Consider the following 22,433-nt stretch of genomic DNA (forward strand, 5'->3'; position numbering starts at 1 on the left):
CGGAGGGCCGGGGTGCCACGGGCCCACCCCGTGCACCCTGGGCGGCAGTGGCGGCCTGTCCTGGCTTTGCAGAGTCCGCGCTCGGCCCCGGGAGGGAACGGTGAGAAGCTGGCCGCTCGTGGGGCTCTGAGCATGGGCACAGCCCAGGACGGGCGCGACCTCAGAGTCTCATGCCCCTTCTTCCACGTGACTCACATTCCTCCCGCACATTCCCTCCAGCACCGAGGTTCCCCGGCACCCCGAATGACCAGGTGGCCGGCGTCTAGCACAGCCATGAGCGCCTCGGCCCAGCCGTGACGTCCGGCGGGCGCCAGGGTTCCCGGCAACTCGGCTTCCGCAGCTTCTCTCAGGCTCAGCCAGTCCGTTCCCGCCCCACAGAAGCCCCCACTTTGTCCCTTGCCCGCCCCGCCTCCCGCACCCGCGAGGAGGCAGCGATGTTCCAGCCTTGGCGAAAGGGGCCTTTCCTGGGGGATCCCGGCCGCGGTGGGGCTCCCACCGGGCCCTCGGGGGCCGCGCCCACCCTGCTGGGGAGACACCCCCGGAGGCTGGGAGGGGCCGGGACGCTGCCCCGCAGCTCAGAGCCGCTCAGACCCCAGGCCCTCGCCGCAGGTCTGGACACGGTTTTTCAGATGGAAAGTTCTGGTCACTGATTTTCCTGGTCCACAGAAAAATTAAGAGGCAAAGGCGCCGCTAGGAAACAGCACAAAGACAGGGGGAAAGGTGTTCGGGGGAAAATGCTAAAAGGCGATTTTTAAGAAGAGTCAGGAGACGCCAAAATGGTGACTCTTCCGGGGTCAGCTTGTGCCAGTGCCTGCGACCCCAGCGACTCAGCCCCCTGGGCACGGGAGGGGCCGTGACCCCGGGCCGGTGTTCGGACAGGGTCCTGCATGCTCCAAAGCACTGTGTCGCAAAGCCGGCAGCGCGTCTGCCCCCGGGCTGGCTTCCTGGGGGGCCAGGCGCGGCACGGTCCCCGCAGTGCAGAGCCAACGTCCCCAGGGCTCGAGGCCGTGGCCGCTCTGGGCCTGGGCTCCAGGCGACAGCAGGGATGCCCGCTCCCTCCGCCCCCCCCCTCAGCCCGCCTCACCCCTACCTCTAGCTCAAGAGGCTGAATTATCATCCTAGGAAAGAGATGGGTCTATTTTTGGCCAAAATGAGTAGAATTAAGGCGAGGCGTTATCAGGAGCGGAGTGTAAGGCCTCCATTCTCTCTCGTGTTTCCAAGAATAGGAGCCCGGAGGGCTGAGCGGTGGGCGCCTCACTCCCGCGGGGGCGCAGGTTTGTGGCTTCTGGGCCCGGGGCCCTGGCCAGGATACACGCCACGCACGCAGCGCGGGGACGCGGGTGGCCAGGCCCACACGGCTCTCCCTGAAAGATGCTGGGAGGCGGCTGGGGCTGACTCTGCCTCCAGCAGCCCGGGACAGTGACGGCCACAACTCCGGTCCCCGAGCCGGGAGGAGGCCGGGCTGGGGGTTTGCTGGGGCCACACACAGGCCTCTGGACCTGCAAGAGCGCTGCTGTCCTGTGTCCCCTGCGACCCGAGCAGGATTCCCCAGAAGGAGGCCCCGGAGCCTGGAGACACGGCTCGGCACCCGGCCTAGTCTGTGCTCAGGGCGGCCGCACGAGCGCTGGGCGCCTGAGGGGCCTGCTGGCCTGTGACCCTCGCGGCTCGTACACACGCACATGCGCCAACACGAGTTCCCGGGAAAGCTGGGCGACCGGGGACCTCGTTGTAATGCTGGAGAGAGAGAGGCCTCTCCGCGCAGGATGCAAACCCCAGAAGCCGCAAAGGAAGGACCATCAGCCCGACAGATGTAATCACACAGCAAAATACCTCAAACCGGGAAAGGCATTTGCAATAAATAAGACACACGGGGACTGATTTCCTTCAATTACAAGAAACCAATAGGAATTAATGAGAAAGACAACCCCGCAGGAAAAGGCCCAGAGAGGCCTGACGGGCGCGTCACACACGGGACGGTCGATCGGAGGAGACACTGCGCCCGCCTCCGTCCCAGCGCAGACGCGTCCGTCCGCGCAGCCGGAGGCACGAGTCTGACTCCAGAGTGAAAAGCTGCGTGACAGCCGGTGCCGGAGGCGGTGCGGGGGCCGCACCCCGCGGAGCCCGCGCACCCCCCACCCCGCGGGGGCAGCGACACCTCCACCGTGAAGGTCCAGGACCTCCCGACTCACAAAGGTCCGGCCAGGTCACAGGTGTCCACGGCTAGGGCTGGCCGCGCCGCCCGTCACGGCCGCAGACGGAATGCTGTGGACAGTGACCGCCAGGCACCAGGACGTTCCCCGGGGAGGCGGCGGGCAGCTTCGCACGAGCAGGACTGGCGGGCGGACGGCGAGCGCGGTTGGGGCGGCGGGAGAAGCGCGCGCGGAGCGGGGGTGCGGGTGGCGGCGCCGGGCTCCGCGCCTCGCCCGCTCCGGCTGCTGCCCTGTGGACCGCGCACGCGCATTACTTCTTCATGCCAACGGGGCGACCTGGGCGGAGGGGACGAGCTGGCCGCTGTTTCCTTCCCTCTGTCTCTTTATTAAAAAAACGGCGAAGCCTATTAAATGCGGCAGTAACGCGGGGGGCCCAGCTGTCCCTCGTGTGCCCCACCGGACCTCTCCCACCCAGCGCAGGAAACCCATGTGCTGACTCCCGTCTCCAGGGGCCCGGACCAACGTTCCCTAAGCTTCATACAAATGGCCTTTTTTCTAGGAACAAACCGGTCTCACGTGGCCCGCGCGCACGCGCTGCTGGGACAGCCGGGAGAAGGCGGGAGGCTGCACCCCACTGGGAGAGGCGGCTCCAGGCGGACGGGCCATGCCCCGCGGCCAGTGGCAGCAGGAGCTCTCGGGGAGCACAGAAACCCTCGGACCCAGGGGGGAAACAGAAGGCGGGGAGCGGGGAGGGAGGGGGCGGCTTCGGGTCCTGCTCCCCCATCTGCATGGAGGGGAGGGCCGGGCCGTGCTCTGGGGCCACCACCCCCTTTCCTGCCCCCGTCCTGCTCCCACGAGGCACGGCCAAGATCCAGGCACTCATGGTGCGGTGTGGGGGGGATCTGGGGGAAAGGAGAGCTGCCCTAAACCGCACCCCCCTCCCCCGCTGTGCTTAGAAAGATTCGGGTGCTTAAAATACCCAGGAGCCACCGCAGAGGCTCGCGGCTTCGGCTTCGCGGAACCGCCCCCGCGCGGAGGGGAGCAGGCTCGCGCCACCTTCCCCCGGGCCACGTGTCCTGGCAGAGCCAGCCAGGGCGAAAGGCTCCCGGGTCACCTTCCGGGCGCCAGGACCAGCACCTCCCAAGGGAGCAGGGCGCCCTTGCCGGAACTCGTGGGCGGTCTCCTTCCCAGCCGCGCGCCGCCGGCCTGTACCGCTGACCCAGCCGGCGGCCTCCGGCGGCCTCGGCCGAGCCCTAAGGCGAGGAGCCGAAGTCGAAGGGCCCCAGGGTGACTCTGGCTGCTCTGATGACACCAGGGGCCACCGGATTTTCCAGGGTCAAGGGAGCTCACGCCCTGTGCTCCCCCACAAAGGGCCCCTGCCAACGCGGACACCCCCGTGCCGCACACCAGGGGCAGACACCCCAGGAGAGCGGGGGGATCCCTGGGCAGCATAGGCACGTGCGGGGGCGGGGAGGAGCCAGGACCAGGCTGAACCCGCCGACCCTGGGGGCCTCCAGCCCAGGGCCCTCAAACCCGCGGCTGAGCCAGTGTCACAGGCGGCACCGCCCTCGCGTGTGGCCGAGGGGCCCAGCATCCTGGACACGCACCTGGGCATGGGCGGGCGCTGCTGCTGCGGGGCCTGAAACGGGCTGAGACGCCCGGGGGACGGGGTGGGTGTCCTGAGGGGCGGACGCCCGGGTCCCACGGGTGCAGAGCAGGCAGGCCAGGGGCACGGTGTGCTGCCTGGAGCAACCTGGCTCCCCAGGAGCTGGTGGGGCGGGGGCGGGGGTGGTGGCTGGCTTTCAGTCCAGCCTGTGCTGCCTCCGAGGCTGTCATGGAGATGACCCAGCGCCACGGCAAGGCAGTGACAGCGGCCGTCTGGCTCTGTGGGGGCGGTGACTGCAGGAACAGCCGCCTACCCTGCCTCCCCCGCAGTCCTAGCCCCCGGCGCCCCCTCGCCCCACTCCAGGCTGCTCCCGCTCCGGTCGGCCCTGCCCCACCCCCAGCACGGCCAGAGCCCGGGGTCTGGACGGGAAAGGGGGGCATGGAGGGGGGGAGCACACGCCCAGACAGTACGCCGCAGTGCCTGATGGGCCACTGCCGTCTCTCCCGGCGGCAGACACGCCAACTCCCGGGGCCTCCGGGTCATCCGCTGGCCACTGACAGCGCTGCGTGGATGCAGGGTACGGCTGGCCCAACGATGCTGGGGACCGCCAGCCTGCACCCCTGCAGCCAGGAGGGTCAGCAAGCCGGGGCTGTAAGGAGGGGGCAACGTCAGCCCCTCGGGTCAGGAGGCGGCTAAGGGTGGGGCGCAGGGGGAGGCAGGCCAGGGCCAAGACGCTGCCCAAGCAGACACGGCTGACCACACGGGCCTTTTCCACCCAGGCAGACAGTGGGGGCTGCAGCCTGAGCCGCCTGCCCGAGACCAGGGGCAAACTCACTGGTGCCAGGTACACAGCGAGCAAGACCCGCCCCCGCCCCCCCCCCGGATGCGTGCACCATGGAACGGGGAAGCTGATGCAGAAACAGTTAATAGACGGGGAAGTAGGAAGAACAGCAGGATCGTAGCCGTGGACATATCAATATCTATGTTAACGTAAATGGATTAACGTTCCAACGTTCAGAAGGGACTTTAAAAAGCAAGACAACTACACGCTGTTTGCAAAAGAGTTACTTCCCGTTTGAAGATACAGATGTGTCAAAATAAAAAGAGCGAAACCGATGCGTCAGACAGATGGTAATTGAAAGAAAGCCGAAGCAGCCATATTGCCATCAAAGCGGACTTTAAGCAGAGGGAGAGCACCAGGGTTGGGGGGCGGGTCTCATCAGGATAAAAGCGTGAGGTCGCCCAGGAGACCTAAGGGTCCTGACCGTGCACGCAGCCAAGTGAAGGAGGGAAGCCAGACAGAACAAAAGGAAGAACGGACTGGGCGAAGGAAGGACTCGGCGGTCTCGTCTGCCTCTGTTGCTATGTAGGCAAGAAAAAAAGGAACCGCGAAGCGCTGGTGTGAAGCCTACGAGGGAGGCGTCGGCAGGAGAACCGCGGCTTCACGCCACCGGCTCCACGACTTGGACGAGAGGGACAAACCCCGTCCTCGAAAGACGAAAACGACCAACGCCAACACGAGAAAAGTGGACAATCTGAATATCCCTCGTCTATTAAGAAGTCGTGCTTGTACCAAACTTCTCGGCTCCCATGGCCTCGCGGGCGAGTTCCAGCAGACGTTTGACAGAGAAATGACGCCGACCTCACAAACGCTTTTCAGGAAGTAGGGGAGGCGGGAGCTCCTCCAGCCGTCCTACGAGGCCAGCGCAATCCAGCGCCAAAGCCAGACGAGGACGCGGTGAGGACGGAGCACGCAGATGGGCGGACGCCAGCGCGAAGCTCGCTGGTGGGGGCCAGGAAGTCGGGTCCGCAGCGTGGGGAGCCCGCCCGGCGGTGCGAGGTGGGTCCGCCGCTCAGTCGGCCGCCGCGCCCACCCCACTGGCGGAACAGGCGGAAAACCATACGTGAGCGTTGCCGCAGGCCCCAGAGAGGCATGTGACGAAATTCAACCATTAATGATTCAGGGACAAAAACTTGGCATGCGAGGAAGTGGCTGCTTCCTCAGCCTGGTGAGGAGCCTCTGGACAAGCTCGGCCAGCGCTCTGCTTCCCGGTGACGCTCCGAATGTCCCCCTGAGGTCAGGAGGAAGGCCAGGTGCCTGCGGCCGCCGCGTCCACGGCGTTGTGCGGGAGGCCCCAGGCGGTGCGGCAAGGCGAGGATGTGTGAAAGGGAAGAGATGAGACCGTCTTTCTCACAGAAAACTCCAGGAAATCTATAAATAAGATACTGGACTAGCCGCATTCAGCAAGGTTTTCGGATAGTCAATGTGCAACAATTTATTTTTAAAAATATAAAACATATACGGGGAAATTAATTAAAATACGTGCGGCTCCTGCGCATTGCAAACCGTGAAACCATGTGACCGAAATTAAGGAAGACTAGAGCGAGTGGCATGGCGTGCCACGTTCATGGGTGAGAAAACAGATTTTTAAGAGGTCCCTTCTCTCCAACTTAATCGGTAGTCTCAATGCAATCCCAACCAATGTCTCATCCAGCTTATTTTAGGAACTTGCAAACTGCTTCTCACAAATGCCGAGAATCTAGAATAGACAACAATCCGAAAAGAAAAGCGAAGGCGGAGGGCGAACGCGTCTGCTTCCGAGGCTTACCACAAAGCCGTCGTCACTAGCACAGCGCGGGACCGACGGACGTACAGACCGACGGGACCCTGTGCAGTCCAGGAAGACTGACGATCGTCGGTTCAACTGACTTTCAAGAAAGGTGCCGAGGAGCTTTGATTGGCAAAGGATGGTCGTGTCAGCAAGCGGTGATGGACAGATGTCCGCAGTGCGAAGGGGTGGGGGGGAGAGAACCTTGCTTCACATCAACACAAAAATCAACTCGAATTGGAATAGTAACAAAAATGAACAGCTACAACTAGAAAACTTTTAGAAGAAAACAGGAGAAAATGTCCATGAGCACGACTCGGGCAAACACTTCCCAGGAAAGACACAAAAAGAGGAAACTGATGAAAACTGGACTTCGTCGAAACGAAAAACGTCTCCTTTTCCCAAGTCCCGTCGAGAAGGGGCGGGACGTACACATGCGCAGAGCGCGCCCCGCCGGCCGACCGCAGGGGCCGCGGCCGCGCGCCGCGGCAAGGACGCCCGCACTGGGCTGCGGTGCGCGCGGCGCAGCGGCGTGCGCTCGTCCACACGCGCTGGCCCACAACCTTACAGCTGATGGATTTTATTCCGTGCGAATTATGCTTCGATTAAACTAATTTTTAAAATGAACTATTTCTATATACCAGCAATTAAACAATCTAAAGGTAAAACCATATAAAAATCACTCCATTTACCATAGCACCAAATAAACATAAAATACTTGGGGATCAACGTAATGAAAGATGCGTAAGACCCGTCTACTGAACACTGCCTCCCGCTGCTGAGAGACGCCGGGGAGACCCCAGCGGATGGCGAGGTGCGCCACGTTCACAGATGCAGGGTTGGTCCCCCATTGCTAGGATTCGCGGAGGACTGACTTATAGGTTTAACGTAATCCCGTTAAAACCTCCGCGGGCTTTGCTGGTAGGAGCTGGCAAGCCGACTCGCAATGCATATGCAAATGCAAGGGCTCCAGAGCTGCCAACGGGATCTGGAAAACGCACCCGCACCCGTTGGTGACACACACCACCTCTTTTCAAGAATTACTACGAAGGTGTGAGAATGAAGACAGTGCGTCATCGGCGCAAACGAAGACAGGGCGAGCGCCCGGGACGGACGTGCGCGCGGGGCGACTGGCCGCTGTGGCAGAGGGGCCGAGGCAGTGCAGTGAGGACAGTCCTGGCGCCAGGCGCGGCTGGATGACTGGGCGTCCACACGGGGAGGAAATACCCCCACCTCAGCCTCCGCACAGAAGGGAGACAGAAACCCATCCCGGACCTACACCCAACCAGACACAGAAGCCACGAGTCGAAAATGGCCACGAGCGAGCTCATGGAGAGGGGGCACGGAAGGCCTCGCCTGCAGCCTGGACGAGGGAGCCGAGCCGCGACTCGGGAGTCCACCGGCACTCGCATGAGGGGTGCGCACCGAGCTCCCGCACCGCGGTGTTAACGGCACACGGTACACAGCGGCCTGAGACCCGGACAGACACCTTGCACAGGGAGCTCTGCGAACGGCCGGTGTGCACACGAAAGCGCCATCGGGGAGCTGCGAGTGCTCCCCACGCCAAGATTCCCCTCCGCCCATCACTGCGGGGGGCGCCCGTCACCCGCCCGCTGTGTGGCCCGCCCGGCTGGCGGAGGCAGCCGCTGACCGCAGCCACCGCAGCGCCCGGGGAACCCCAGCCAGCTGCCCTGGCCAGCGGATGCCTTCGCCCCGACCCGGAGCACCGCCGGACCCACCCTGAAAGGAGAACAGGGCCCAGCCAGTCTGCCCCTGCTTAGCCCCGCCCATCCGCGAAGGGGACCCAGGGCGGGCGACAGGTCTGGTCAGAGAGCCACCCCCGCGGGCGGCGCCACGTGCTCGCCGCTCAGCACGACCCCTTCCACAAGCTTCTCCTGAGCGCTTAGCGCGCTCCAGGCCCTGTGGAGTCCGGAGCGAACCGCGCGGCCGGCTTCGCAGACGTCCCAGCACCAGAGAGCCACGTCCTTGCCACAGATACCCAGAGAAGGCGTCTGTGCACAGACCTGGGTCCCCCGCACGGGCCCCCCACGCAGGCGGCCAGGCGGGCAAAGGCAGGAGCCCTCTCCCGCCAGCGTCCTGCCTACTCTCTCCCCGCCCCTTCTCTGTGTAGCTGCCAGGTCACCCTGAGGTCGCCCGGAGAGAGCTGCTCTGCTGCAAAGCTCGCAGTCCGCACGCGGGAGGCTGGACCATGCCGTTCGCAGGCGGAGATCTGAGCCTTGCAATTAACATGGTCTGCATGTGAGCAAGCCTGCCTTCTCCTGGGCATTCTCCCTTAATTAAAAGAAATTGAGTTCGCTCCCTGAACGCTCCTTGAGGGTCCGCTGGACACGTCCACATGGGTCCAAAGCCAGGACCACCGTCCCTGCCACCTCTTCAGCCCGCGGTGCCCATTTAGGACTGTGCACGTGGGGCCCGAAGGAGTGCGTCCTCCCGGTGAGCGGGCGGGGAGGCACCCTCAGGGCAGGGGGCCCCCCCACAGCCCTCAAAGTGTGGGCTACACGCCGGGGCCCAGCTGGGCAGAACAAGCCTCAGCTCCTGGCCCGAGCCTCGGCCCTGGCCCTCCCTGCCAGGGTCTGCCCAGCCTGCCACGCCGCACAGGGGCCCGCAGAGCTGCCGGACACAGCCGTGAGAAGCGAGGACGTCACGGGCCGCACATGCGGGGGGCGTCCACGTGGCGCCGGCGGCCAGCACGGGGACCATGGAGCCCCGGGCCCTGGCCAGGAACAAGGACACCAGCCCCGCCCAGTCATGGCCTCAGTCACGGCCAGTGACACGTCCTGGCCAGAGGCCGTTCTCACAGGCTGGGGCAGTGTGGCCCCCGGGGGCATGTGGCCCTGTCTGGGGCATGATTTTGTCACAAAGGCAGAGATAGATCACTGGCCTCCGTGCATGGAAGTCGGAGACACTGCTAACCTCCTCCAGTGCCCAGGACAGGCCCCCACAGTCCACCCAGATGTCAGCAGTGCAGAGCCAGGTCTGCTCCCCTCCGCACGGTGGGGGGTGGGGGGCACTCCCCAGTCCGCACCCGCCAGCCGGACCTGTGGACGTGCAGGGGGCCTGCGGTCAGAGCCACACCAGCCAAGGCCTCGCACCACGGCGCACCAGGACACACCAGGACCCTGGGCCGAGGCGGCAGCTCCTGCTCTGCCACTGTCAGACATGCGCTTCGTAACCTGCCCACATCTGAGGCTCTGCCCTAATTCCGGAGGGACTCTCGGACTCTCCTGCAGCCGCCCGGCTTCCTCCATCACACCTGGCCTGAAGGAAGGTGTGGCCATCCCCGTGTCTCCTTCAGCAGCCCAGGCAGCAGCCCCTGCCCCACCGCAGCGCCCGGCCGCCCACTGGTCCCGAAGCCTGGCTTCCTGGGCCTCTGCCCTCCGAGCCGCTCTGACATCCGGGGACAGAAACATGCCATCCGCGGAGGGCGGACGCTGGATCTGACCAACCAAAGGGCCACAGGATCCCCCTGCCCAAAAGGGGTCGCCCTGTGCCGGGCCCCTGATGCCAAGGCCCGCCCCCCACGCAGAAGCAGAGGCCTGGCTGGAGGGGCCAGGCTGTGCAGGAGCAATGGGGGCCCTGAGCCTGCTGGCTTGCCACGCCTTCCGGCAGGAGTTGGGGCTCTGGGAAGCCTCTCTGAGGTCTGGCCCTCTGCTCTCCCCACGCCGGCCTCCCACGGGAGAGGTGGGGGCAACATCAGCCCCCCAACTGCACCCCTACTGCTGGGAAAGTAAAGCAGGCCAGACTGGGGCCGGGCTGGGCATGGTTTGAAACGGGACCCCGGGCGCAGGGGGTGGGCAAGGCGGAAGGACATGCGGCGGTCAGTGTGCTCCCCGATTCACCGCACCACCTGGCCGCCCACGCTCAGCAGGGGGCTCTCTGGCCTCCAAGACAGCTGTGGCAGACCACCTGTGCCGCGCTCTGGCCGGAGAGTGACGGGGCGGGACCTGATGTGAACGCGCTGCATTTGAAACGCCCATGAGACACGTGAGGGGTGGCGCCACGGCTGAGCCCCGGCGGATAGGTCTAGAGTTGGGGGGGGGGGCAGGTCCCAGCCGAGGTTTAAATTCAGGCGCTGCTGGTGTAAGGACAGCACTCAACGCTCGCGGTCGCCACTGAGGTCGCCACTGAGGTCGCCACTGAGGTTGCCAGCGCAGGGGCAGAAGGGCAGGAGTCGAGGGAAGCAGGGGTGTCCCAGAGGCCACGTGAAGATGGGGTGCAGCGGGGTGCAGAGCGTCCAGTCTGCAGGGGTCAAGGACGAGGAGGACTGAGAGTGAGGCGTTAGACTTAGTCATGTGGAGGGGACCTTCGCGAGAGCTTCGGGGCCAGGAGACCAATCCTGAGCCCAGGAGAGAACTGGAGACAGAGGGATGAAGGGCTTCCGAGGACTTGGCTGAACACGGGGAGCGAAGGAGCAGGGACATGACGCGGCGTCAGGCGAAGCCTCTCACGGGGGAACCGAGCATGATTCACTCCACAGGCGCACGCCGAACGCCCTCCGAGTGCCTGGCACGATGCCCCCCAGGGACACGAGGACGCACGGGCCACCGCCTGCGCCCGCAGGAGCTGATAAATGGCACGTCAACGATCGTGAAGCCGAGCTCGGCATCGTACCCAGAGCCCCGCCTGCTCGCCGCTGTCCTCCCACGGGAGATACCTTGGACAGCTCTCCGCGGAGCCTCTGGGGACCCCGCGGTGCCCTGGGCGGGAGGGCTGGGACAAGCTCCTGGCCTGCGCCTGGGGTCACTTCCCAGACGTCACTATTCTGGGCCTGTGGCATGGGGGACATGTTGGGGGACACATTGGGGGTGCAGATGGGGAGACAGGCATTACAGGCAGAGGTCACTCTGGCACAGGAAGCGGGAATACAGGCGTGTGTGTGTGTGTGTGTGTGCGCGCTCCTAAGCGTCCGCAGCCTGAGAACCCCGACTCCCCAGAACTGGGTCTGGGTCACACTCGCCTCCAAGCACAGGTGCTGTGCCGCCCGCATGGACCCGAAGCGCAATTTCAGGGCGGTGGTGGGGGTCGGCACCGATGTTTTTAAAAGTCTTGAAAACTTCTGATTCGACTATACCAAACATGCAATGAAAGTGCACGCACGACAAGCGTGCAACTCAAGTAATCATTGTGAAATGAACACACTCAGGTAACAGACCAGATCTGGCACACGACTCCCAGACACCCGAGAAGCCCGCTGCGGCCCTCCCCAGGGTGACGCAGACCGCGCCTGCGCCGCCGCGCAGTCGGCGGACTGCACCCCTGCTCACTGCGCGTGCGCCGAGACGCCCACCTGGTCCGGCGCAGCCGCGGGCACGCGTCCTGTGCGCGGGACCGCGCGGTGTGAACGCTCGAGAATTATCTGTACGCGCGACATCGGCGAGCATCGGGTCTGGCCCTGAGACGCCACGCAGTCGCCCGCGAGCAGGTCTTCTGCTGCACAGATGTGCACGTTTCCTCGGGTCTGTGTCCCCCAGTCCGAGGTCACCCACGCCAGCTGGAGGCTGACCACGCAGGGTTCCCTGCCCCTCAGGCCATGGGAGGTGGGGCGTCTCAGTAAGAGGTCTTCGAGGGCACGGGTACGGGGCCTGGGCTCATGGTGTGACCTTCATGAGGGATCAGGCAGCAGGGCCTCCGTGCCGTCGCGGGCAGAGGCAGTTTCCGGGTCTGGCCTGCGAACAAGTCTGCGGGACCGGGAGGGTGCAGCGGCCAGGACGCGGCCTCTGCTTGCCGGCCGGACACTGTCCGCGTCTTGTCTGTGTTCAGACACGACTACCGGGGTCTCGTGTTCGCCTCAACCCAACGCGGTCACTGTGGGACTTCTTGGTCTCCATAATCACGTGAGCCAATTTCTTAAATTTATCTACCTGTCTACCTACCTGTCTACCTATCTACCTGTCTACCTATCTATCTACGTGTCCATCTATATCTATCCAGCTATCTCTATCTCTTTCTATCTATCATCTGTCTGCTGCACACGCTATCGCTCTGTATGTTCTCTTCTCTAACAGTAACGTGTCAACACTGGCTCCCTAGTTACGGCAAACGTACCAGACAAACACGAGGTGCCAGCCCCCGGGGAGGCAGGACCGGCGTCCGAGAACTCTTCGTGCTGCTGCTCAGCTTTCCCGTGAATCCAAAACCTTCTGAAATAAGTTCACCAGTGAAGCGTTTTCAGTGGCGCATGTTTTGCGCATAGTCAAACGTGGATTGGAAGGCGGAATGAAAAACCGCAAATGGGTCTCACATTGCTGCTGAGATTACACAAGACAAGGAATTTCTTAATATTTTTTCGTGTCACTTTCATTAAAAAGCTATAAAGGAAAAAAGGGGTCATTCTGGCAACAGCGTCTGGTGGCCGGACGAGCAGCCACGCGATCTATCATTCGAACCAGGACACGTCTAAGAGCGAGGGGGCCGCCATTAATAACCGCCCAGTCGCCGGAGCCGGGCGCTGTGGCCGGCGGCCACGTGAATGCGGGAACCTCAGGCTTGTTCCCGTTCTGGTTCCTATAAGCGTCACCGACCCTGGAAAGGTGCCCTTGGGAGGCTGGGGGACAGCCTGGGACCGCAGGGTGGGTGTCGCCTTATGGGGGAGGCGAAGGCCTGGGAACAGTGTCCTTCCCAAATTCTCCCCTTCTACCACTTAATTCCCTCACGCATTTCACGCCCAGGTGTCTGGCACAGGGGCGGCGCCGTGCCCGGCTTTGAGGGGACGCTCCTCGCCCATCACCGTTTGTATTTTCTGCACGTTCTAAACGCCATGGGCACAGGGACATGGGCGTCACATCCAGTGACTGAGGAAAGCGGTTTTTAAAAGTAATGTGAATTCTGTAAGTGCTCACTGACCAATTCCGAGTGTCACTTTGCACACTCTGCAGGAGCCACCACAGAGAACAGTGCCCTGGGCCCGCGCCCCCCCCCCCGCCCTCCCACCCAAGCAATCGAGGCCTCGCACGCCCGGCCCACCCCACCGCTCGCTGCCCCGCCCGGCCCCGGCTCACTGCTGCCACCCGCAGTGCCTCACGCACCTGCCAGGAGGGCCCACCGCGGGGTGTGCCAGCCGCCCACGAGGCACGCCTGCCACGGGCCCGGAGCCACGCCAGCCCGGGCTCGAGCGGGCCACACACCGGGGCCGGGGTCCAGCCCTGTCTTCAGCACACGGTCTCCCCGCCCCTCTCTTCACATTTTCCTTCCCTCGGTTTAATCTTCTCCCTTCGCCCTCTCAGTCATGTGCTAACTTTGCAAGTTATCCTTTCTGCCTGAGGAGCTCAAACAGGATGTCAGAAACGCAAGAGCGCCTCCACACCTAGAGGACAAGGGCAGATAAAAGAATCAGGAACGACCCAGACGAACGTGACCCGAGGCCACCGCGAGGGTCCCACAGCCGCGAGGGTCCCACAGCCGCGAGGGTCCCACAGCCGCGAGGGTCCCACAGCCGCGAGGGTCCCACAGCCGCGAGGGTCCCACAGCCGCGAGGGTCCCACAGCCGCGAGGGTCCCACAGCCGCGAGGGTCCCACAGCCGCGAGGGTCCCATGGCGGCAGCATGGAGACCCAGAGCCGGGCCGTCCCAGACAAGTCTGACCAGGGGGGACCCGGAAACAGTGCCAGGCGTGGCCCTGGGAGCCATAGCAGGTGCACGGCCTCTGGCTCTTTGGACTTCACCTTTCACTCGGGAAGACGATGGGCGTCCAGCCCCACACCTGCTCGGAGGCACGACGCTTCCCCCTGGACCTCGGCTTCAGTGCAGAGGGCAGTCTCCCGGTGGCCCTCTGCGCCCGGCCGGGCTGGGGCCCTCGGCCGCGCTGCATCCCGCGCAGCCTCAGGTTACAGCAGCCAAGAGAGAGCATGTGCGACAGGCCTTGAGGCCACTGTGGCCGCTAAGGGACAGGCCAGTGCCGCTGGCTTCCTCCTCGTCCCCACCGCCGCACCCCAGCCCCAGGAGCAGACGCCCCGGTGCACTCCTGCTCCCTGACCCGGCCCGGGCCGCCAGCTGCTCCCACCAGCAGGAGGCGCGAGAGCTAAGCGCTCCGTCCTGGCCTGAGCCTCAGCAGCGCCTGGGGACATCCCCCTGTCACTCTGCGGAGCCCCGAATCCTCTCAGGAACCCCTGCTCTTCCGCTGACCAGTGAGTCGGGGGTGGCCCAGAGACGGCGGAGGACAGTCGTGGTCGTTTAAAATACGTCCACAGGTTCTGGGGCATTCTTGCCGGAGGGTGGGGCCTAATGCCCTCCTCTTGAATGTGGACTGGACATAGTGACTTGTTCCCACAAACAGAATAAGGTGGCGGTGGCAGTGTGTAACTTCAGAAGCTGGGTCCTAAAACTCACTGTGGCCTTCTCCTCTCTCTCCCGTGTCACTGGAAAGCCACACCGAGATGGGAGGTCACCCAACCAGCCTCAGAGAAGCTCCCACAGGGAGGAGCCGTGGCCTCCGACTGCGAGCCCAGTGGGGAGGGGGCTCGGAGCGGGTCCTCCAGCCCAGCCGACCCTCCGATGACTGCGGCCCCTGCTGAGGTCCAGGCTGCCGCCTCACCAGGGCCCCTGCCCCAGGCCTGCCCGATGAGTCGCTCCCGAAACCACAGAACCCACGCGGCAGTGTTTCATGTCCTAGGCCACCACGTTTTGAGGTGACGTGGAAGCCGGAGCAGATAATGGACACCCCAGCCAAGAGCGGGGACCGAGGCCCGCAGGACGCGGGTTCTGGTGGGCCCTCCCCGCCTCCAGGGTTCAGAGCCAGTCCAGCCGCGCAAGGCCACACGTGACAAGGAAGAGGCCACAGACATTGTGGCCCTGCAGACCCCGCACAGGGCCAAGGCCCACCCCACCAAGCCCTGTCCAAGTTCCCGGCCCACGGGACCCTGGGAAACAATGACAATGGCGGCCGTGAAGCCGCAAGGCTGCAGGGTACCTGATGACCAGCAGGCGGCAGGGAAGCGTGGGCCTCAGGGGCGAGCGCTGCCCGGTCTGAGAAGGGGCACCCGCTCCCCCTGGCAGGGAGGACACCGCGGAGGGGCCCGGAGAACAGGCACCACGCCCCACCGCAGACCGTCCCCACCCGCGCGGCGCCATGGGCAAGAGAGAGGGTGAGTCGGAGGGCCCGGCCGGCCGGCCTGGCCTCATCACCTCACGGGGACCCGCACAGCCCCCGGGGCCTGCTTGTGTGACACGCTCTGCCCAGTGCGCACAAGTGTGAAGAGTCAGCATGTGAATTCTGAGAGTGGAGACCTTTGTGAAGTCAACTTTTAAATCGCTGTGCGAAAGCGAATGTGCTCAGCTCCTATTTTTAATAAGTCGGGGGCGCCGCTGACTCCCACCTACACCGTCTCCTTGGCTCCCGAACTCACACAGCACCAGGCAGGGTTTGCACACGGCCAGCAAGGCCTGCGCCTGAGCTGGCAGCTTGGGGGGCCAGCTGCGGGCCCCATGTCGCGGCAGGCGGGGCGGGCAGCTGCATGGGCTGGGCCAGGACGAGCCCATCTCAGTCAGATGCCTTAGGTTTTAAAATCATAAGTTTCAGGTCAATAAGAACAACAATTTTAAATGAAGTAGGCATCCCAGTTTCCAGAAATAATAGTTGCATTAATTACAGCTTCTCCTGGATTGTCTCAAATTTGATCATTAAAATCATTCCGCGTGCTGGGCCTGGCTGGTGTCTGGGGAGCAGAGAGCACCCCAGTACGTTCCCCACAGGCGCCCCCTCCCCGAGCCGGGGAGGCACCCAGGAGGAGCCTTGGGCACACACGTTCCGCCGCGCGGCGGTGGACGGGGCCCCGGCTAGACAAGGCCCGCGCACCCAGCGCAGGGACATGGCTGGGAAGCACGGGGCTGCGAGCCAGTCGGGCGGTGGCCACAGAGCTGGACTTTTATCTACAGTTGCGCATAGACAGCAGAGCGAGGCAGGCCCGAAGAAGCATGGCTCACCACATTCGCAGGTGAGCGGGGAAAGCCGAGTGGGCAGGAAGGGGGCGCGGTGCGGAGGCCCTCACTGAGCTCAGCCCCGCACTCGGCTCCGCGCTCCCCGGCGCCAGGGCCGCAGGGCACAGGCCCTCACCGTGAGAACCCGCAGGCTCAGGACAGGCCTGCAGGGCCGGCCCGGGGTGTCTGCGGGAGGGTCCCAGCTGGTGCGGCAGGCAGCGCCCCAGCAGCACCCCACAGGAGCCCCAGCGGCGAGGAGGCCGGGCCTGACTGGCGGGGAGCCGAGCACGCTGCAGCCAGCTCCGAGATGAAAGGACAGGCGACGGGAAGGAGCGGCGTCCACGCGCCCTCCGCGACCGGCCTGGACGGAGCCGGCCGGGAGGTGCCCGGTCCCGCCTCCCATTAGAGGAAGAAGTTCCGGCGCAGAGTCGGGCGAAGACGCCGCGCGCGCAATGCTGGCTGCGTTCCGGGTCCACGCAGCGGGCCACGCCGGAGAAAAGACACACAGACACGACACGGAAGCACACGCGGAGACGCACAGCCCGCCGCCGCAGCGCTCCCGCCCAGTCCCGCAGCCGGCCGCTTGCGGTAAGAGCCGGCTTGTCGTCGGGCGCACGGGCGGCGCGTTCGGGTGTCCCGTCCAGCCCCCGCTGCACATAAGGGGCCGGTGCCGGGGGACGGAGCCCTGCGGGTTTCTGCCCTTGCTCGGCAATCACAACTGCCGTGTGCCCCCTAAGCCCCCTGCTCAAGCGTGTCCACGGGCGAGCAGCACCGGCGTCTCCTGGGGGCCGGCCGGCAATGCAGTGTCAGGCCCCACCCCAGGGTCACGGGGTCCCCTGCAGTCTGAGGAGCTGCTCGGAGGCGGCCCGACCGGGTCGGAGGGACCCTCTGCCCCCTCAGACCAGCTTCGGCGAACCCCCGAGCGTCACCCCCAATGCGTCCTTCTCTCTCTTCTCTACTGCGAAGCTGGGCGGTTACATTTTTAAGAGAAAGTGGACTTATTTTTAGCATTTTAAAATGCACAACCAGATGGGTAGACATGCAGGGCTGACATTTGTTACATAAAGAAGTGTGACCACAGGTCCCAAGTCCGCGCCGGGAGGGAAGCGCGTCAGACTCCGGCTGCTGAGGTCCCCTGGTCCACCCTGCGCTGCACCGGGGAGCCACGGAACGAGCGTGCGGCACAGGCTGGACCGCGCGCCTCCTACCCAGCTGGAGCCCAAACCCCCGGCCCTGCACTGGGGCCTCCAACTGTGCCTACCACTGGCAGAGGACCCCAGCCCAGCAGCCACCAGGCTTCCAGCCACTAACGCCCTGCATTCTGGGGGGAGGGGCAGTGAATCGCCCTCGGCCTGAGTCTTGGCCACACAGAGAGCCACCCCCCCACCCCTGCCGCCCCCTCTTTTCAGGGTCAGGAGAGAAGGAAAAAGGCACCTGATGAAACCCAAGCCCACACCCCTCTGGAAAAGGACTCTGTGAGCCGGGGCGAGACGGCCACTTGGCGTTGCGGCCTCGTCGGCACCATGGAGCCAGCCGCGCATGCGCCCGGCGCGGCCCGGCTCCGGGCGCCGCAGCAAGGAAAAGGTGGCGCCCAGGCATGCGAAGCGGCCAGCGTGTCCTTCCCTGCAGGTGACCACCTGGGAAGCCCAAGGAAGGCAACCGAAAGCTATGGCAGACGCGCAGGGCACACGGCACTGACGTAAGGATCCTCTTCATACCAGCGCTAACCAGTGCGAGCCACAGCGGATAAAAAGATCCCATGATGCGCAGGTCGAGGAAAACAAGCAGCACATAGTAGGAATACATTTTAAATTTAGAAACGGCCGGAGTGTGCTCAGCCGAAGAGAGTGCAGGGTTCGGGGGAGGAAGGCTTTCTCGCTCTATGTCAGACGTTTGTCCAGATCGATTGGGATTTGCAGCATAAAAGCCGAAACCACTGAAGCAGGAGAACGTGCAGGTGCAGATTCGCAGCAGAGGCCCCACGCCCCCGAGCCTGGGAGAGGCTCCCGTAATGCGGCACCAGCCCCGGAAACCACTGGAAATGGCGGTATCGATGAATCTGACCACATGAAAATTAAACACATCCGTACAAAAAAATTTAAAAAGCCCCAAAACAAAATCAAGCAACAACATTACAAGATAAATGATACTTGTGTGGAGGCCTGTTCAGGGAGAAGCCTTTGTAAATTTGAAACAACGAAGAAAATCGGGACAGCGAACATCCCAGTAGGAAGTGGGGGTCAGGGCCAGACGCCAGCAACTCACAGAAGAAACACCCCGAACGTGAAAAGCAAAAGATGCTCGGTATCACTGGTGATAAAAGAAACGCAAAGTATGAATACAATCTCTTTACCTTTCACATTGTCAAAAAGAACGAAGACGTCACCAACACCCAGAGTCAGTGAGGGTTCGGGGACGTTACGTGCACCGGGAGAAGCAGACTCTGGCCACCCTTCCGCGCCTCTCCACGAAGGCAGGCCTCTCCCCTCCCTCACTCCCGGGACCTCCCTGCCGTTCAGTTTACTTGTTCACTTTTCCCAGAGTGCCGTCAGCCTTCCCGCACTCCCCTCTGTCCAGTTAGCCCGCACTTGCAGCAGCCAGGGCAATGGAGTCGCCGCTGTGTAACTAGCACCCAGGAGAGCAGCTGGCTCACAGTGGGAGCTGGACAGATGTCTCAAGCTCTCTACGTGGACACTTGGCAATGTCCTTCCTAGGAATTTATCCTAGGGAAATAAGGCCAAGTGCCCAAAGACGAATGTATAAAAAGGATCATTGCTACATTGTGATATTTATAGAATGGAAACATCTAAATGTCCTACAACAGGAAATTAAGAAAGAGAACATTGTATCCATGCAGAGAGAGCTGCAAAGCAGTGACTCTCAGCCCAGCTGCCCATCAAAGTGCTGACGGGAGGATAAAGGCGAACTGATGCTGCGCCCCTCGCCCACCGCAGCGGGCGCAGCCCACGGGGCCGGGGCGGGGCCCTGCCCCCCCCCCCCGTTCTTAAGGGTGTCCAACGAGTCCAGTCCACAGCCCTGACCGAGGACCGCTGTTGTAAGTGCGGCTGGCAGACAGCGCTGCAGAGTGTCAAGCCACCTGCGCCGGGGCGCTAAACGAAGCAGCAGGGGCAGCGAGCCGCACGCGGGGCGCGATCCCATCTCTGCACCGGGGCAAGGAAGGCGTTTCCGCAGGCGGCCTGTGAGCACGTTCCTGGAGGACGGCAGGAAGGGGGACTCACGAACGCTCCCCCGGCTCTCAGCGCTGCACGTACCGGTGGCTCGGTCTTCCCATTTCAGACAATTGTAGGGAAAACAGAAAAGTATGAAATTCTTACAAATTTACACATTTTAGTGCTTCTATAATTAGAAACAACACGAAGCCTCATTTTAAACGCTGAGGAAGGTGGCGTGAGCACCTGGTGGCCATGCGGCCCGGGCACTGCCCGCCCGCCCACCAGCCCCCGGTGGTCCCTACCACCAGCCAGGGCTGCCTGGTCCCCAGTCTTCTCGGCGCTGTTGCTCGCAGCTAGTGAGCTCTTGCCACGTGGGGTGTGGGACGACCACGACTGCTGAGGAGGGCGGGCGCCCGGCCAGGCTCCCAGCTGCTCCGCCGGAAGGTGCTGGAAGCCCCTCGCAGCCCCTCGCAGCCCCTCACCTCACACGCAGACGCCAGGATGGAGAGAAGTGAAAATGCTCGCCCAGGCCCCCTCGGCTCCGGGCTGAGCAGCAGAAGAAATGCTGGTGCCCCAGCAAGTTCCGCCCCTAAAATGGATTGCCCCCCACCCCTAGAAGCTGGCCCTTGGTTCTGGGGTGAGGGAGGGGCGCGGAGAATTCGTGGACGGTGGCTCCAGACAGCCCGGCACCAGCAGGGACAGAGGCGGTTACTGTCTTCCATGTCACAACTACGCCTTCCGGCTGGAATTCACCTGGCGCTGTGTTACGCTGCCCTCTGATTTCCTTTTTCCCCTTTCTCTGCACACCTAATTTGATGTATTAATTGGGTGTTTTAATCTACAAAATTCATCAGAAGGTCTCACATTGCCATAGCAACTGTGCAGTCCCAGCGAATGCGAGTCACCAGCACAACACAGTAGCCTCTTTAAGCCTGCTCTGCAGGGGGCCGAGAAAATCATGGGTGCTGTCTGGAGGGGACGGGAGGGGTGCCTTCGCACCCCAGCCTGCAAGGAGGTGGTGTCAGGGAGCATGGCTCCCTCCGCGAAGCTGCTCCCTCCTCCGCAAACCCCGTTCTGCCTACACAAACCGCGGCCTTCATGCCAAGAGCTGCACGTTCGCCCTGCAGACACGTGCTGTGACTCCTGAGCCGTACGTGCCCTGATGCTGACAGGCGAACACGGGGCACGAGTGGAACGAAGTGGCCGCCCACCCAGATGGCACCCGCGGCCGCCCAGCCCAGAGACAGGTGTGGCCTTCTGCTCTCGCCAAAGCCCAGATAAGTCCTGACCCTGTGTTCGGTTTGGGGATGTGGCCGCTGTGCCCAGTGATGAGCGGGTGATCGATGGTCACATGTCCTGAAGAGTAAGCGCCTATAGCAAGGGTCAGTCACCCACCTCCCACAAGCCCAGCACAGCTGCTGCCTCTGCCAGCCTCCCCCAGGCAAACACGGGGGTGGGGACGTGTTGAATAATTCTCAGATCAGATTGCAAGCACCATAAACAGCCCCTGGACCCTGTCTTTTTAGTGGTCCTTGAATTCTGAGACATAAGACACTGTGAGTGAGTAGAAAAATTCAGCCTTAAAAATCTGAAGGCAGCTCCTGTGTGCTGTTTCTACACCAGTCTCTGTTTCCGCATCCTCTGCCTTGGAGAGGGTGACGCTTAGGCATGGACCGGTGGCCAGCTCTTGGCTGCCACCAACCAAGATGCTGAAGCCAGAGGCATTTCTCAGACATTTTCTCATCCTGCAGTCAGAAGCCGGATATAAACCTGCTTTCCCATTAGTTCCTAATTCACGCTGGTTTTTTTTTTTTTTAACTTTGAATACTTATGTTAAAAACAAACACATAACATATGAAACATTCATGGCCGTGAGTTCTTCTGCCCCGAAGTTCGGAATGCAATGACTGACAAGCAGTCGCATGCAATGGCAGGCAGTCCCCGGCCCTGGGTCACACTGGGCCAGGGCGGCTGGCCCTGACTGCCGGTGCCGGCACCCATGCCCCCTCCCCTGCTGGCTGTGGCCAGGCACCCCGGCAGAGAACGGCAGGATCCCCAGTGCTCTCTGACCATTGTCAACCAGCACGTGGCCCGCTCCCTCACCCAAGCTGGCCTGAGGTCAGACTATTGCGATTTCCTATAATGCTAAATTATTTATCAGAAATAAATAGCTTGGGCTCTTGCACTGAGCCATGCTCTAAAATTATAAAAGGTCCATCATATCTCTCTGCAGTCTGTCTACAAATGAAAAAAAATGCATATTTTGACTATTTTAAGAAAATGTCAAAAAAATGTCAAATGTGTCATCACTGTATCACTTAAATCATCTGCATGGCAACTGTAGAAAGGGGCTGTAAGTTTGTGTGTGAATGTGTCACAGTGCCCCAAAGGTGGACACCGCACAGCTGCCTTCGGTTCCGGTGCTAAGTCACAGACGCCTGGTGCCTGGCGCCCCGGAGGATGTCCGAGGGACTGCGGCCTGTCCCCTGCTTTCCACCAGCACCACCTCCGTGTGGTCACTCAAGAGACAGCTGTCCTTTGGGTGGGGAGCATCACCTGCAGGAGGACCTGAAGGAAAACTAGCTCCCCAGAGGCAGGTCTTTGCATGAAGGCAAGGCGGTCTCGCCCGCACACCTGGGCGCAAAGGTGGGGCGTGCGCGGTCACGGGGCCCCTTCATCCCTGAGACCAAGAGGGCGGACCAGGGGCCCCTGTGCCACCTGTGGGGCAAGCGTCGCCCTTCGCACCCTCAGCCCTGCACCGGTGCAGGGTAATAAGCCAAGCCAAACACTGTCCCTAAAAGGAAAATGAAAACATAAGGCCCTCGGAGCCACGGGCATCGTCGCGCTGAAGCCGGAGCCGTCGGACTGCGGACACGCTGCCACTGGACACGGAGGACGCAGGCGAGCCCTGGGCACGCGTGGGCGCCGCAGGAACGGTGCGCGAGTTTCCTCAGACACCGAGC

General features: G+C 62.9%; 1 protein-coding gene across 1 annotated transcript in view; it reads right to left on the bottom strand.

The window, feature by feature from the left end:
* STK32C (serine/threonine kinase 32C) overlaps window positions 1-22,433 on the bottom strand; it is a 39,667-nt gene that overhangs the window by 16,788 nt on the left and 446 nt on the right. The window lies entirely within an intron of this gene.

This window comes from Rousettus aegyptiacus, unplaced genomic scaffold (genome assembly GCF_014176215.1).
Source record: "Rousettus aegyptiacus isolate mRouAeg1 unplaced genomic scaffold, mRouAeg1.p scaffold_m13_p_6, whole genome shotgun sequence".
In the NCBI taxonomy this organism is placed as follows: domain Eukaryota; kingdom Metazoa; phylum Chordata; class Mammalia; order Chiroptera; family Pteropodidae; genus Rousettus; species Rousettus aegyptiacus.